This window comes from Phacochoerus africanus, chromosome 8 (assembly GCF_016906955.1).
Source record: "Phacochoerus africanus isolate WHEZ1 chromosome 8, ROS_Pafr_v1, whole genome shotgun sequence".
Lineage (NCBI taxonomy): Eukaryota > Metazoa > Chordata > Mammalia > Artiodactyla > Suidae > Phacochoerus > Phacochoerus africanus.
Genome location: NC_062551.1, coordinates 166,645,233 through 166,658,058, shown reverse-complemented (window position 1 = coordinate 166,658,058; position 12,826 = coordinate 166,645,233). Strand labels below are relative to the sequence as shown.

At 55.2% G+C, this 12,826-nt stretch overlaps 1 protein-coding gene across 3 annotated transcripts in view; it reads right to left on the bottom strand.

The window, feature by feature from the left end:
• The window catches only part of SLC6A9 (solute carrier family 6 member 9), a 32,107-nt gene extending 27,903 nt beyond the window's left edge, over positions 1-4,204 (bottom strand). Inside the window, exon 1 of one of the 3 annotated variants that reach the window (XM_047789334.1) lies at positions 3,962-4,204. The gene's annotated coding sequence lies outside the window, so the exon portion shown is untranslated. Of the gene's footprint in view, positions 1-2,534; positions 2,675-3,734; positions 3,757-3,961 lie in introns of those variants that run through there. The other 2 variants (XM_047789336.1, XM_047789335.1) reach the window with 2 other exon arrangements.
• Between the last annotated feature and the right edge of the window lie 8,622 nt (positions 4,205-12,826).

Sequence of the window (12,826 nt, the reverse complement as noted above, 5' to 3'; positions counted from 1 at the left end):
ACCTTGGGCCTTTGTCCTGGCCACCAAGTGTCCCGCACAGCCTTGTCCCCAGGGCAGGGCCAGGCGGGGATGGCACGAGTAACTACTTCCTTTTGATTAGTCACCCAGGCTGGCCTTCCTGTCTCTGAAAGTGTCTCCTGAAGAGGTCTCTGCACATGGCTTTGGTCTTCTGGGGACCGTCAGGAGAAGCGGGGGTCGTGCTCCCGTGGGCGATCACCCCCTTGCCCTCCTCGCTCGCCACACCTCCCCACCCCGTCGCCACGCGGTCAACTCTAAAGGTGTCCCCCTTCGGCCAACACGCAAATCATGACAATGATGACAGTAGGTGGCATCATTAAGAGCCACCTCACAGGTCGGAAATTATGCCCTCTGATCAAGTGAACTGAGGACACTCGGTCTAGAACTCAGCCTACAGGGCGTTAACCCTGAGCACCGCCGACTCAGCCCCGGTGTTCAGGATGCTTACAGATTTTAGTCGGGGAAAGATTGCTTGGTGGTGGCTTCCAGGACAATGAGGTGGGTGTAAAGCTTTGCTGCTTCTCCTGCACCTGCCATTTCTGTGAAATGGCCATCCATCCATTCAAAAAGTACCATCTGAATGCCTCCTGCAGGCCAGGCCCTCTTCTAGGGCTGGGGCATCCACATCACCCACCTGCCCCTAACCCACACATGGGCCACCCCTGACAAGCAGTGGATCAGCGTCAGCTTGGCATGTGACGAAGGGCTTGGGCTCTGGGACCTAGGAGGCCAGGACCTGGCTCTGCCCCTCCCTGGGTATGTGACTTCACGCAAGTTACTTAACCTCTCTGAGCCTCAGTTTTCTCAGTCTGGAAGATGGGGCTACTCATACTTCCTTTGTATGTTCTGAAGTTCCTGCTTCCTTTCTGACTCTACAAGTTCTCCACCTTTCCTCTCCTCCAGTCTGCTGATCTCCCCAAAGTCCCGAAGCCCGGACTCCCTCCAAGAGTTCTTCACAGCCAGCAGGATATGGCTTCAACTATTCAGCAGGCATTCCCAGCTGGCCCCAATTCAACTCGTTTACTCCACAAATATTTATTTCAGGTTTCTCTGGGCCACACCTGTGCCGGGCACCGAGAACTCCCCCGTTTCTCTCCTCCTGCAGCTTACAGGCTGGGGGACCAAGTGAAACTCGTGACTCAAATAGATATAACTAAAGCCTCCAATAAAGAGTGTGAAAGTGAAAGATCCTCTTTATGAGAGTCTACACCAGGGGAGCCTGCCTTGACCAAGAGTCACCGAGGACTTTCCTGAGGAAGTGATGTTTAAGAGGCAGAGGGACTCAATTGGGCAAGAATGAGCAAGAGAAGAGGAAGAGAGATGCAAGCAAATGAAGTAGGTAGAAAGGCCATGAGGCTGGGCTCAGTTCAAGGAGGAGAAACTGATGGAGTGTGCATTCTGAAAACATCACCCTGAGATGAATGGGGAGAAAGGACAGGAGGGAGGCGAGCGTGGGAGCGAGCAAATCAATTAGGAATCTGCCGGACCAAGGATAGGGGGCTTGGCTCAGGAAGGTGACGATGGGGTGCAGAGAGGTGCACAGATTTGAGAGCAATATAGATGGTGACTTTGGTAGGACTTGGTGATGAATCGGCCTGGGGGTGGGGTGAGGCATGAGAAGGGGGCTCTCGTTTCTCTTGGCGTAACAGGAAGAAGCCAGTGCCAGACCCAGAGACAGGAATGCAGGGCTTGCTGTAGGTTTGGCGTCCGGAGAGGAGGGAAATGGGCTGGGTGAGCTGAGTCTGAGTTGCCTGTGAGCGACCCAAGGGCAGACGGCGAGAGGGCAGTCCTAGGACCCAGGCCACCTCTAGAGTCGCACTGCTCAGTCTTCTCCTCCAAACAAGACTGTCAGTTCAGACAGTTTTAAGGGGCCCTCTGGGCCAAGCCCTGGGGATGGAAAGGTGACAGGTTCTTTCTCTGCCTTCAAGGACCTCACAGTTTCACTGAGATGGAGGGAGTGGAGGGGCCGTGGAAGTAGGAGAGGGCCCTTAGTTCTGCCTAGAGCCAAGGTCTGCTACCTGCAGACACTTGTGGCCATCTGTGGCCAGATGGGACTCTCCAGCCTCCCCAGAGGGTTCTCGCCTTCTCGCCTCTGCTTAGGTGCTTCCCTTTTACTTGAGCGCCCTTGTTCCCATTTCCACCTATATATACCCTTCTTCAAAATCTGTCCCAGTGCCATTATCATCAAGAAGCTCTCCTTCGTCCTCCTGAGTGCAGTTAATCTTTCCACAATGCGCCCCGGTTACCCCCAAAACACGATGTGTACATCTCATTAACATGCTCCCCCGACGCAGCCGTGGCAGCGCGGCAACTTGTGTCCAAATCCGCCTTCCCCACCAGCTGGAGAGACCATCCAGGACACAGGTGTGATTCTTCTGTGTCCCCAGAGCTGGGCATGAAGCCGCAGACGCAGTGCAGGCCGAGTAAGGGGGCGTCTTCTCTGCGGCCCTCAGAAACACTTGGGCATGCTCAGTGTCACCCATCAGTCCCTTCCTAGAACCAGTCCCCTCACCTACCAATCTTCTGACACTCCCTCACTTTGGGAGTCTTGAACCTCTCCGGTTCCTTCTCTCCTTCTCCACTCCTCGCCCCCAGTTTTTATCTTCTAGTGGCCGAAGCATCAGGCTTGTTTCAGCAGAGGAACACCGGGCTTGGTGCGGGAGCTGTCCGAGAGCCGGGGACACGGCTCCTTTAAGAGTGCACCAAGGGGGCGTGGCCTGCAGAGCAGGCCCCAAAGGGGCGCGGCTTCTTTAAGAAGAGGCCGGCCGGCCAGGAGGAGGCCCTGAACCGCAGGAAGAGGCGAGGTCGCTTTCCGAGCTGCAGCACCGCCTGGAGCGCCCCGATTCCTCGAAGCGAGGCGCGTCCGCCTTAATCGGGGTGCGAGGTGGCGGGGGCGGGCGTTACATCAGCCGCCACGTGTGGGCCTCTCAGCTGGTGTGGGGGCGGGAGCCCCGCCCCTGGTCCCCGCCGTGGAAAAGTACCGGGGTGCCCAGGTCCCCGCCCATTTGCCCCGCCCCCAGGCCGGCTCCGGCCCTCGGGGGAAGCACCCCCCTCCCGCCCGGCCCCGGCCCCGGCGGCAGCTCCCGCCGGCCGTAACTGTGGGGTGCGGGGCGCCGGCTGGGGGTGGGCACCCGGGTCGGCTAGGCCCCTGCCCTCACCTGCGGCCGCCCGGGCCCGCCCTCCGCGCACCCGGAATGAAGGTTGGGGTGGGGAGGGCGTGGATTCTCCCCGGGTAGCAGTCCCCAAAGAACAAGGCGGCCGCAGCCTTTTCCCAAAGCCGGGGCTGGGAGCCGCGGACAAAGACAGTTCTAGGGCTCCGGAACTCCCGGGCGCGGCTTCCTCGGATCTGCGGGCGCGCGGGAACCCGCACTCGGCCGGCGAGTGGGCGGGCAGATAGGGAGGCAGGCCGGCTTGAGGAGCCAGATAGGCAGCCAGGCCGGCCGGCCGGGCGAGGAGATGGAGAGCAGGAGCCCGCATGCGGTGCGCAGACCCAGCCTGCCGGCCCCCGGCGCGCAGACCCACTGGCGCCTTGGACAGACGCTCTGGTTCCGGCGCTGCCTTCACATCCCAGCGCCCGCCGCCCGGGACCGAGCCGGCGTCGGCGCGCAGCTCCCCATCACCCGAGAGCCTCCCCCCCCGCCACTCGCCCCGCGCCGCCGTTCCCTCCCGCTTCAGCTCCTTGGTGACAGTGGTGACACCCAGACGCGCGCACCTACCCCGACCTCTCTGGCGAGACAGACATCCCCGTGCGTGCACCCATACTCTTGCCTACAGATGCCCGCATGCATGCGCGATCACACACACACACACACACACACACACACACACACGCTCTCTCTCGCTGGTTCTGGGGCTCAGCCTCGCTGAGCCACCAAACATCCAGACCCAAGGCAGGACAGTCAGAGGCTGGGGCCGCAGCGCCCCCTTCCCTCAGCCCCCTTACCATGCTGCAGCCCCCGGCCCAGGCGTGCCGGGTCCGCACCGCGGTGCGCCCAGGTGGCTTTCTTAAAGGGAAAGTTGCATCAGCCTCCCGAGGCTCAGTGCCGCCGCAAGTCTGCCCGCCCCGCCGCGCCGCTCGCCGCTCCTCCTGAGCTTGTTGTGTTTTGGTTTCGGGGAGGCGGGGGCAAAGAGTTTGGTGAAAGTTTGGAGAGTGGAGAAGGCTTGGGAGACCTAGCCAAGTCCCTCCCCTCTCTGAACTGCACCCCTGGCCGCTCTGCCATCCCCCTCCGCCCCCATCTCATCCCCACCCCCGTCCGACTTCTCAGGCTCCTCCTCCCACAGAATAAAATTGCAGTCTCTCTAGCTTTCAGATGATTGATCCCCGCGAACCCCTGGAAGTGCGCACTGCCAAAGAGCCCCCTTCTCCACCTTTGCCTCGCTGCCCACCAGCTGGGGCCCTTGGAGGAAGCAGATGTCGTCCCCTTCGGGTAGGGCTGGAATGAAGCCAGGAGGCCGGGGGCACTTGGGGGGGGGGGGGCTGAGGCTGGAGTTAGCCTGCCAGGCCCCCGGCCTTCTGCGCCTGCGTTCCCCCTAGAGAGAAGTCAGAGCAAATTCCATTCCCTTTGGAGCAGCGCCGCTAGGGACTGTGGGCACAGCTGGGTAAGGCCTGGGTCCTACTCCTTGGAACGCGAGGCCTGGGGGTCCTTTCTCCACTGACCCTCCCCTAACCATTGGTTTGGTCAGCTCTATGCTGGCCATATTGTTACAGGGGCTGCAGATACCAACCTCGACCCCCACTTACCTCTCCAGGGAGACAGACCTGGGTTCCAGTTCCAGCTAAAGCAGAGACTTTGGCAGAGGGAGCTTTGCGGAGCCTCAGTCTCCTGGCCTGTAAAATACACAAAACATATTGCTCCAGGCTGCCTTTGGGCAGCAATACTTGGCGGTTGGTGGAAAGGAGCTCCCATATTTGCTTACCTTAAGAGCCACCAGCTTTCAAGAAGAAGGGGCCTTTCGTACTGGCTGTCAGGGAACCACTGTTGCCCCCCAGCAGAGTGCCCTCTGCTCAGGGAGGGCACCAACCTGGAGAGATGGTCTCTTCTCTGCACCCTGATTCTAGCCTCATTGTCATCTGGCCAGGAAACCAGTTTTATTTGTTCCCTGGGGATAGTCAGCCTCTAAGAAGCTGATTCACACGTGCGAAACTCCCACAAGATCAATTGAAGAGTGAGATTCCACGTTATTAATTTACTGTCAGAGGCACTGGGCAATATAACAGGTGTCAGGCACAGACACTTCTTGCCAAGGCAGTTCTCAGGCTACACACGCCGTCCATTGCACAAGGCTTCCCCCCCGGGCTCTGCCAACTCAGAACTTATAACCTGTTCACATTAGGGGTGTAATCAGATCTGGGGAGGTCTGGAGACATTATTCTCATCAGCAAGATTATTTTCATTGTTACTTTGTTCCCAAACCTGGCAGGTATAGCATGTTTGTGATTTTTATTCTCCCGTGAACGAGTTGCAGGTGTCTTGTGTGCGCGCACTCGCCGCTCCCTGAGCAGGCTGTGGAGCCTGTGCCCCCTGCCCCGGTGGATTTGTGTAGGTGGACCTGTTTGTGGAGGAGTGACAGTGGGCACTGCAGCAGCTCTGTGTAGTGGTATGTATGGGTGTGCGTGCCTGGCTCTGGGTGGGGGCCGGCACGGGTGATCCAAGCCCCACCCTACCGCATAGGACGTAAATTTAATTGCTGGTCTCTCCCTCCTTCCCTCCCTCCCCCTGGGGCTTGTCAAAAAGGGCTGCCACACGGGGAAGGCGGGACGGAGGCTGTTGAAAGAGTCCCCAGGTAGTGGAATGGGGATGAGGAAGAGGCTGAGACAATGGCAAATGGCCAACTTTCCCCCAGTAGACTGGGGGTGGGCTGGGGGCTGCGAAGAGGGCACCGAAGATCAGTGAAGCTTCTGGGACTGCCATGGCCAGGGACAGTGGGGCATCCCCCCTCACGCTTCGGACTCCATATGAAGGGAGACAGACAGACTGCCAGATGCTCACTGCCAGTCTCCCAGAGGCTCTCAAGACCTGTGGCTGGGGGTCGGGGGGAGGTGGGGGTGGAAGAAGAGAGGGGGAGGGGGTGCTCAGAATTCAGTCCCCTGAGCCTCTATTCGGGAGAAAGAGTTTGGGGATTAATCTGGGGACAGGGAGGCAGCCTCACGCTTTAACCCATGCAGTGGGTAAAAGAGATTTTCCCTGGGGTGTCTGGGCAAGTTGGAGATGTTGCCCGCGTGGGCTGTGCTAGGGAGCTGATGTAACACAAAGCATGTTTGCGTTCATCTGGAGAGATTTACAGATGTGTGTATGTTACCCACCTTGATCTAGAAAGGGCTTCAGGCAGCCACACAGTGAGTTGAGTCCCGGGGAGAAGCTTATGTGAAAAGGTTCTGGTTTGAAAAGCCGTCTCCACGAGGCAGGGACTAAAGTAGCTGTTTTTTTCCAACCAGAAGGAGGCCCCAAGGGAGGTAGGTTTGGGCCTAGCCCAGGTCAGAGCTGGGATGGCCTCCATCCCCAGCTGTGAGCTCCCGGCCCTGGGCAGCTGGCCCACGGGGTGGGAAGGGCACCGGCAGCCTGGACCACTGTGGGGAGAGGAGGGGCATTGGGCCAGAGGACCGAGAGGAGGACTGATGGGGTGAGACATCTTCGCTGGCTGGTGAGCTTCTTCCTGGGGCAGGGCAGGGCAGCTCGGCGGCTGGGCCCCACCCACTGCGGGCCAGGGCGGGTCTCAGGAGCTCCAGTTGCAGCGCTATTTCCTGGGAGGGCTGGGCCCAGGGTCAGATCCCCTAATGCTGACTGGTTTCGCTTGTCATCCTCAGCCTGCAAGATCAAGGCCTCTGCTGGGCCCTGGGGGAGCATGCTTAGGTGTATGTCTGGTGGGACTAGGATAAGACCAGACTCGCGCCGCTTCTGGAAGGCACTGTGGCAGCTGGCAGCGCTGGGCACCTTGGTGGAGGGGTGCTGAGGGGCCCTGCGGAGATGGTGGGGGAGGCTGGATGTGGCTTTGAGTTGCAGCCTGGCCTGACGGCGTGGAGCCCCAGCCTCAGCAGCTGGGCTCTGCTCTCAGATTCTTCCTCCCTTGAACTTGTAGTGGTCAGTGCCTGGCACCTTCCCCGCCCTGTCACAATGCAAAGGAGTGGGATAGATCGGTTCCAGACCCAAGAGCTGTCTCTGGGGCACCACGTGCCCTTCAGGCCATCCTGTTGTGCTTTCTTTGGCCCTGGTCCACGGGAACAGCATGAGCCAATTATGGGAATCGGAGCAGGGTCCCGGCTGGATCCCAGCAGCTACAGGTAAAATTAGGCATACAGCTCAGAAACACTGACTTTGGCCCTGCCTGGGGTGCAGCCCTGATTTCCAGAGCATTTCAATGTTCCAATTCTTACATATCTTAGAAATCCCAAAGTCCAGAATTCCCATTGCCAGAGCCCCCAACCCTGCCGAGAACCTGAAATCCAGAGTTCTCCGCACCCAGAGCCCCCGTGTCTACCACCCAGGGGGCCTAGTGCCCAGGGGGCCTGACAACTTGACCACCTGATGTCCCTAACGTCCAGCTCACAGGGGGCCCATGTCCCACTTCACCGGAAAGGAAGCTGGAGCGGAGGGAGCGGTGGCCCTGATGACCCGGTCGCTTCAGGGCAGGCATTATCTGAGGAGTGGCCCTCGAGGAAGCTGGGACGGGTGGTGCTGGAAGTGGTGGCGATTACTTCCTCGATGGACGCTCCCGCCGTCCTCCAGCCCCGCCCCCCAGTCACGTGACCCCATGTAAGTGAATGTCCACTTACTCACCCCGTATGAGTGTGCATCCACCCTGTGCTGGGAATTGAGCCCATTTCGAGGAACTCAGCCTCGAGAGAAAAGGAATTCCTGCTCTCCTTTGTGGAATGTGAGACCATGTCACACCCCAGTGTGGGGCAGCCCATCTCTGTCTGTAGCCAGTGTGTGGCCAAGGGCTTAGCCTTGAGAATGAAGGGTTGCGGGCATGTGATAGGGTCGACGTGAGGCCGTGAGCACAGACTGTCTGCAAGTGGACATGCCTGACCGTCAGAGCGGGCCGGCCTGAGTCTCCGTCTGGCCACCCTTATCATCCCTCCCGGCTCCCTGCTTTCCTAAGGGGCGGGATGGAAGGGCCTCTGCCCCAGGATCAGGCCTCCCTGTGGGAAGCAGGGGGCCGGTTCAGAGCTGGAGGCTGAAGCCGTCGAGGGACTGGAGATGCCTCCCACTGCCCCTGCCCCGCTGAACCCAGAGCCTCTTTGGATTCAGAGGAGTGGCTATAAGTGGAGCAGCCAACACCAAAAATAGCCGTCCACCCTGGGGAGGATCCTGTGACACCCCCCGCTTCCCAGTCCAGCCCAACCCGGCTTGCTGACCTGGAGCCTGGGTAAGACTCCGGTCTGAGTAACCCCTTCAGACTTGAATAAGGGACAAAGCCAAGATGTGACTGCAAGTGATGACATCATAGGGAGCCCTGACCTTATGGGGAGGGACAACCCCCCCCCCCGCCCCCGTGGCTGGTCTATGGCGACTTGAGTGGGTGGGGCTCCATCTGCTGGCAGCACCCCTCGACTCCCAGCTGCTGAGGATGGTGAGGCTGGATAAGCCTATGCTGGGGGGCCCTGCCTTATCAGTCTCCCCCACGTGCCTGATAAGCCGCTTACCAGGGGCTAGCTCAGGGAGCAGGCTGGAAGAGGGAAAGGGTCAGCTGGGGCTGGCCGAGCTCCAGGGAAGACAGCCGGGGTCAGAGAGTCCTGGCGGAATCCCAGGAAGGGGGCGGGAGGGGTCCCTGGGAGAGCGGGTGGCGTCGTGCTTAGGAACCTGGGGTTCCGAAGTCGGGCTCTCTGCATTCTTACCCCAGGTCTTCCACTGAACAGCCGGGTCCACTCGCACCTCAGTTTCCTCAATCTTCCTCATCAGGAAGAGCGTCAGTGGAGGCCATCAGTCCTGATACCACTGGGAGGATGGGCTAAGGGCGACGTCGACACAGAGGAGGGCCTGGTACCTAGGAAGAGCTGCTCCCCATTCCCGGGTGAGACCGGATCCTACCTAGGAGGTACCCAGCTGGCCTGGGCCTTGCTGGGGATTCCAGAGTCTGGGCAGCCCCATAGACATCCCCCCGCCTTCCCAGTCTGTGCTCGCCTCCAGACTCCCCAGGAGTCCTGGACTTTCTGGTAGGGTGTCTTCCAGCAACCCCCCCACTGACATCTTGGAGCCCTGGTGCCCTCTGGTGGTAAAAGCCATACATGGCAGTTACAGCCCTCTCCCCAGGGCGCATCTGTCGCTTGTCTGGTTATTTTATGTCTTCTTCACATCACGTTTCCAAGGTAGGAGGTAGCCCCATTTTCTAGACAGAACCAGTGAGTGGTAGAACCTGAACGTGAAGCCAGGTTGGCCAAAACCTGTGTTCTTCCCTGGTGAACAATCTGCCCACATGGTCGCGACCCAGTGGCTGTTTTGGGTGCCATACTGATAATTTGAGCGCTGCTGGGATGGGGCGTGTGCTCAGTGAAATTCTTCAACTGTGAATACAAAATTGTGTGAATGAGCCTGGAGCACAATGAGGTTGGGTGTTTGACTATGGAGCCTTTCTGTGTGGCTTTGGTGTGGGTGTGTGATTGTATTGTGTGAATGCAACCGTGGTTAGGCTGGTCATTTGTGCTGTGTGAGATTAGCCATGGCCAAGTCCAGCTCTGTGTGTGTGTGTGTGTGTGTGTGTGTGTGTGTGTGACCGTGTCGTAGAGGGGCTGGGTGACCAGCTAGGGAGATCGTGTGGGGGAAGGTGACCGAGGGCCCTGAGTTCCCAGCCCCACTTGCCTTTGCGGTCCCAGGACTGTGTCTCCTCGGCAAGACACACATGATGGATGACTCTGCATATGCCCGATGCGCTCCCATGGGCCCCCTGGTTCTTAATCCTCCCTCCACCCCCTTCTTTTGGAGGAAGTAAAGCAAATAGTATCACAAATGGAGTTGGTTTTCTTTCTTTCTTTTTTTTTTCCCATGGGATATTTGTGAGAAGATTTTACAAACCTTTAAATGATATCTCAAAAAAAAAAAGTCATTTAAAAAGAAAAGTGAATATGGCTATTTGAATTGGAGCATCCATTATCCATCTCCTGGGCTTGTTCACAGATCCCTTGGCGGGTGTGTGTAACGGGGGGTGGGGGTGGGGGTTCTCCAAGACGTTTCCAGGGGATCCACAGGCAAAAACCATCACACTGCTATATTGTTACTTTCCAGTCTCGCTTCATTGATGTTTGTACTGATGATGCAAGAGCAGCCGTGGGTAGGACTGCTGGCATCCAAGTAGGAATAAAGGCGTGGTTTCCAACTGTACTAGAAGTCTCTGTGTTTTTCTCTGCCGCTATACATGCACAGCACAAAAAACAAGGCAGAGGGGGTGGGGAGCAGTTTCGCTTTAAAGTGTCCTTGGTAGAGCAACTAAATGATTAATTTTATTAACTTTTGAGTGCATGTCTTTTTGATATTTTGTGGGGCAAAGGGGGGAGTGTATATAAATCACACTTGCTGCATCCATCCTGAAGTCTTATGGTCATCTCACCGAAAAGCACTTAAACGATTGAGTTGTGAGCTGAAAGTCCCTTTTCTCACTGAACCACTGCTTTCCCTTAAAGGAACACATGCCCCCAAAAGTTATTCCAACTTGGGTATTTGGCCTATATTTTCTTGAAAGCAAACAGTGAGCCTGTCACTTCCAGGAAAGAAAAAAAAAAAAAACAAACTATCCGTGTTTGTTGCCAGTGACAAAATTAGAACTTTCAAGTGAATGTTAGAATTTGGAAAACTTGCATTTGCTACCGTGAGTTTGAAAACTTCCCAAGTTTGATGAGATTGGTAAATGACACCAGTAAATGTCTGTTGTTGTTGTTTTTTGTCTTGTTGGCTGGTTGGTTGCTGTCTTTTAAAATTTTTATTTTATTGAAGTATAGTTGATTTACGATGTGACCATTTCCACCGTACACATTGTGATTCGGTTATACACATGTACATTCGGTTATACACATGTACATTCGGTTATACACATGTACATTCGGTTATACACATGTACATTCTTTATATGCATATTCTTTTTTCATAGTCTTTTCCATTGCAGTTTATCACAGGAATCGAATATAGTTCGGGTGGTTGGTTGTCGTATATAATGAAATGTGTCAACATTTGGAAGATCTGATAACTCAGTGAGCCAGTATTTTCCAAATGTCCAGTGTATGATGTCACAGAATCATGATGGATCAACGAACCATTCAAAATACAAGTCAGACCACTGGATTTTAATGTAACAGAGTACAAAAATTTACTGATACAGTTTCAGATTCCACACTGACACTAAACTTTAGGAAACTGTACCTGATGAGTTTTTGGTGTTATGCTTTTTTTTTTTTTAACAGCTGCACCTGCAGCATATGGAAGTTCCCAGGCTAGGCATGGAATGGAGCTGCAGCTGCAGGCCTACTCCACAGCCACAGCGACCCTGGGATTCCAGCTGCAACTTCGACCTTCATTGAACTTGCATTCTCACGGACACTGTATCAGGTTCTTAACCTGCTGAGCCAGGGAATAATAGGGAACTCCTATTATTGTTTTTTTTTTTGGGGCTTTTTGGCTTTTTGCTATTTCTTGGGCCGCTCCCGCGGCATATGGAGGTTCCCAGGCTAGGGGTCTAATCGGAGCTGTAGCCGCCAGCCTATGCCAGAGCCACAGCAACGCAGGATCTGAGCCGCATCTGTAACCTACACCACAGCTCACGGCAACGCTGGATTGTTAACCCACTGAGCAAGGGCAGGGATCGAACCCGCAACCTCATGGTTCCTAGTCGGATTCATTAACCACTGCGCCACGATGGGAACTCCCTATTATTGTTATTTTGAATTAAATCTATACCTTAAATTTCTCTCCGTGCCAACTTGAAATACAATGAATATTAATAGGTAAAACGCAAAACTCTTTGGGTCTTGAACTATTTTTAAGTGTAAAGGGTCCTGCAACCAAAAAGCGTGAGAACCTCTGAATTACAGTTTTACTTAAAAAAAAAAAGACAAAATTGCAAAAAAACTTGCTACAAAACTAGATCTTCTTTGACCCTAGAAGAAATGATAATTATGTGACATGGTAGAGGTATAGCTAATGCTGCAAAGGTGATCTTATTGAAAATATACAATGTATCAAATTAGTATATGGTTCACTTTAAACTTACGCAATATTGTACTCTGTCTCTCAATTTTTTTTTCTTTTTCTTTTAGGGCCGCACCTGTAGGGTATAGAAGTTCCCAGGCTAGGGGTCAAATCAGAGCTGCAGTTGCCAGCCTATGCTACAGCCATGGCAATGCCGGATCTGAGCCACATCTGCAACCTATGCTTCAGGTTGCAGCAACACCGGACCCTTAACCCACTGAGCAAGGCTGGGGATCGAACCCACATTCTCACGGATGCCAGTTGGGTTCTTAACCTGCTGGGCCACAACGGGAACTCCTATGTCTCAATTTTTTAAAAGAAGCCTTTGTTTTTTTTAATTTTTTATTTTTTTTTAAAGTTCCTTCTGTGGCGCAGTGGGTTAAGAATCTGACTGCAGTGGCTCTGGTGAGGGTTTTGATCCTTGGATTGGGAATTTCCTTATGCTGTGGGTTTGGCCTTAAAAAAAAAGAAAAAAAGAAAAAAAAAGTCTTTTCTTAACCTAGTTGTTAATGAACTGTCAGAGAATAAGCTTAGTTTACTACTTCCATCAAACTGCATATGTTGGAGTTCCCGTCGTGGCGCAGTGGTTAACAAATCCGACTGGGAACCATGAGGTTGCGGGTTTGGTCCCTGCA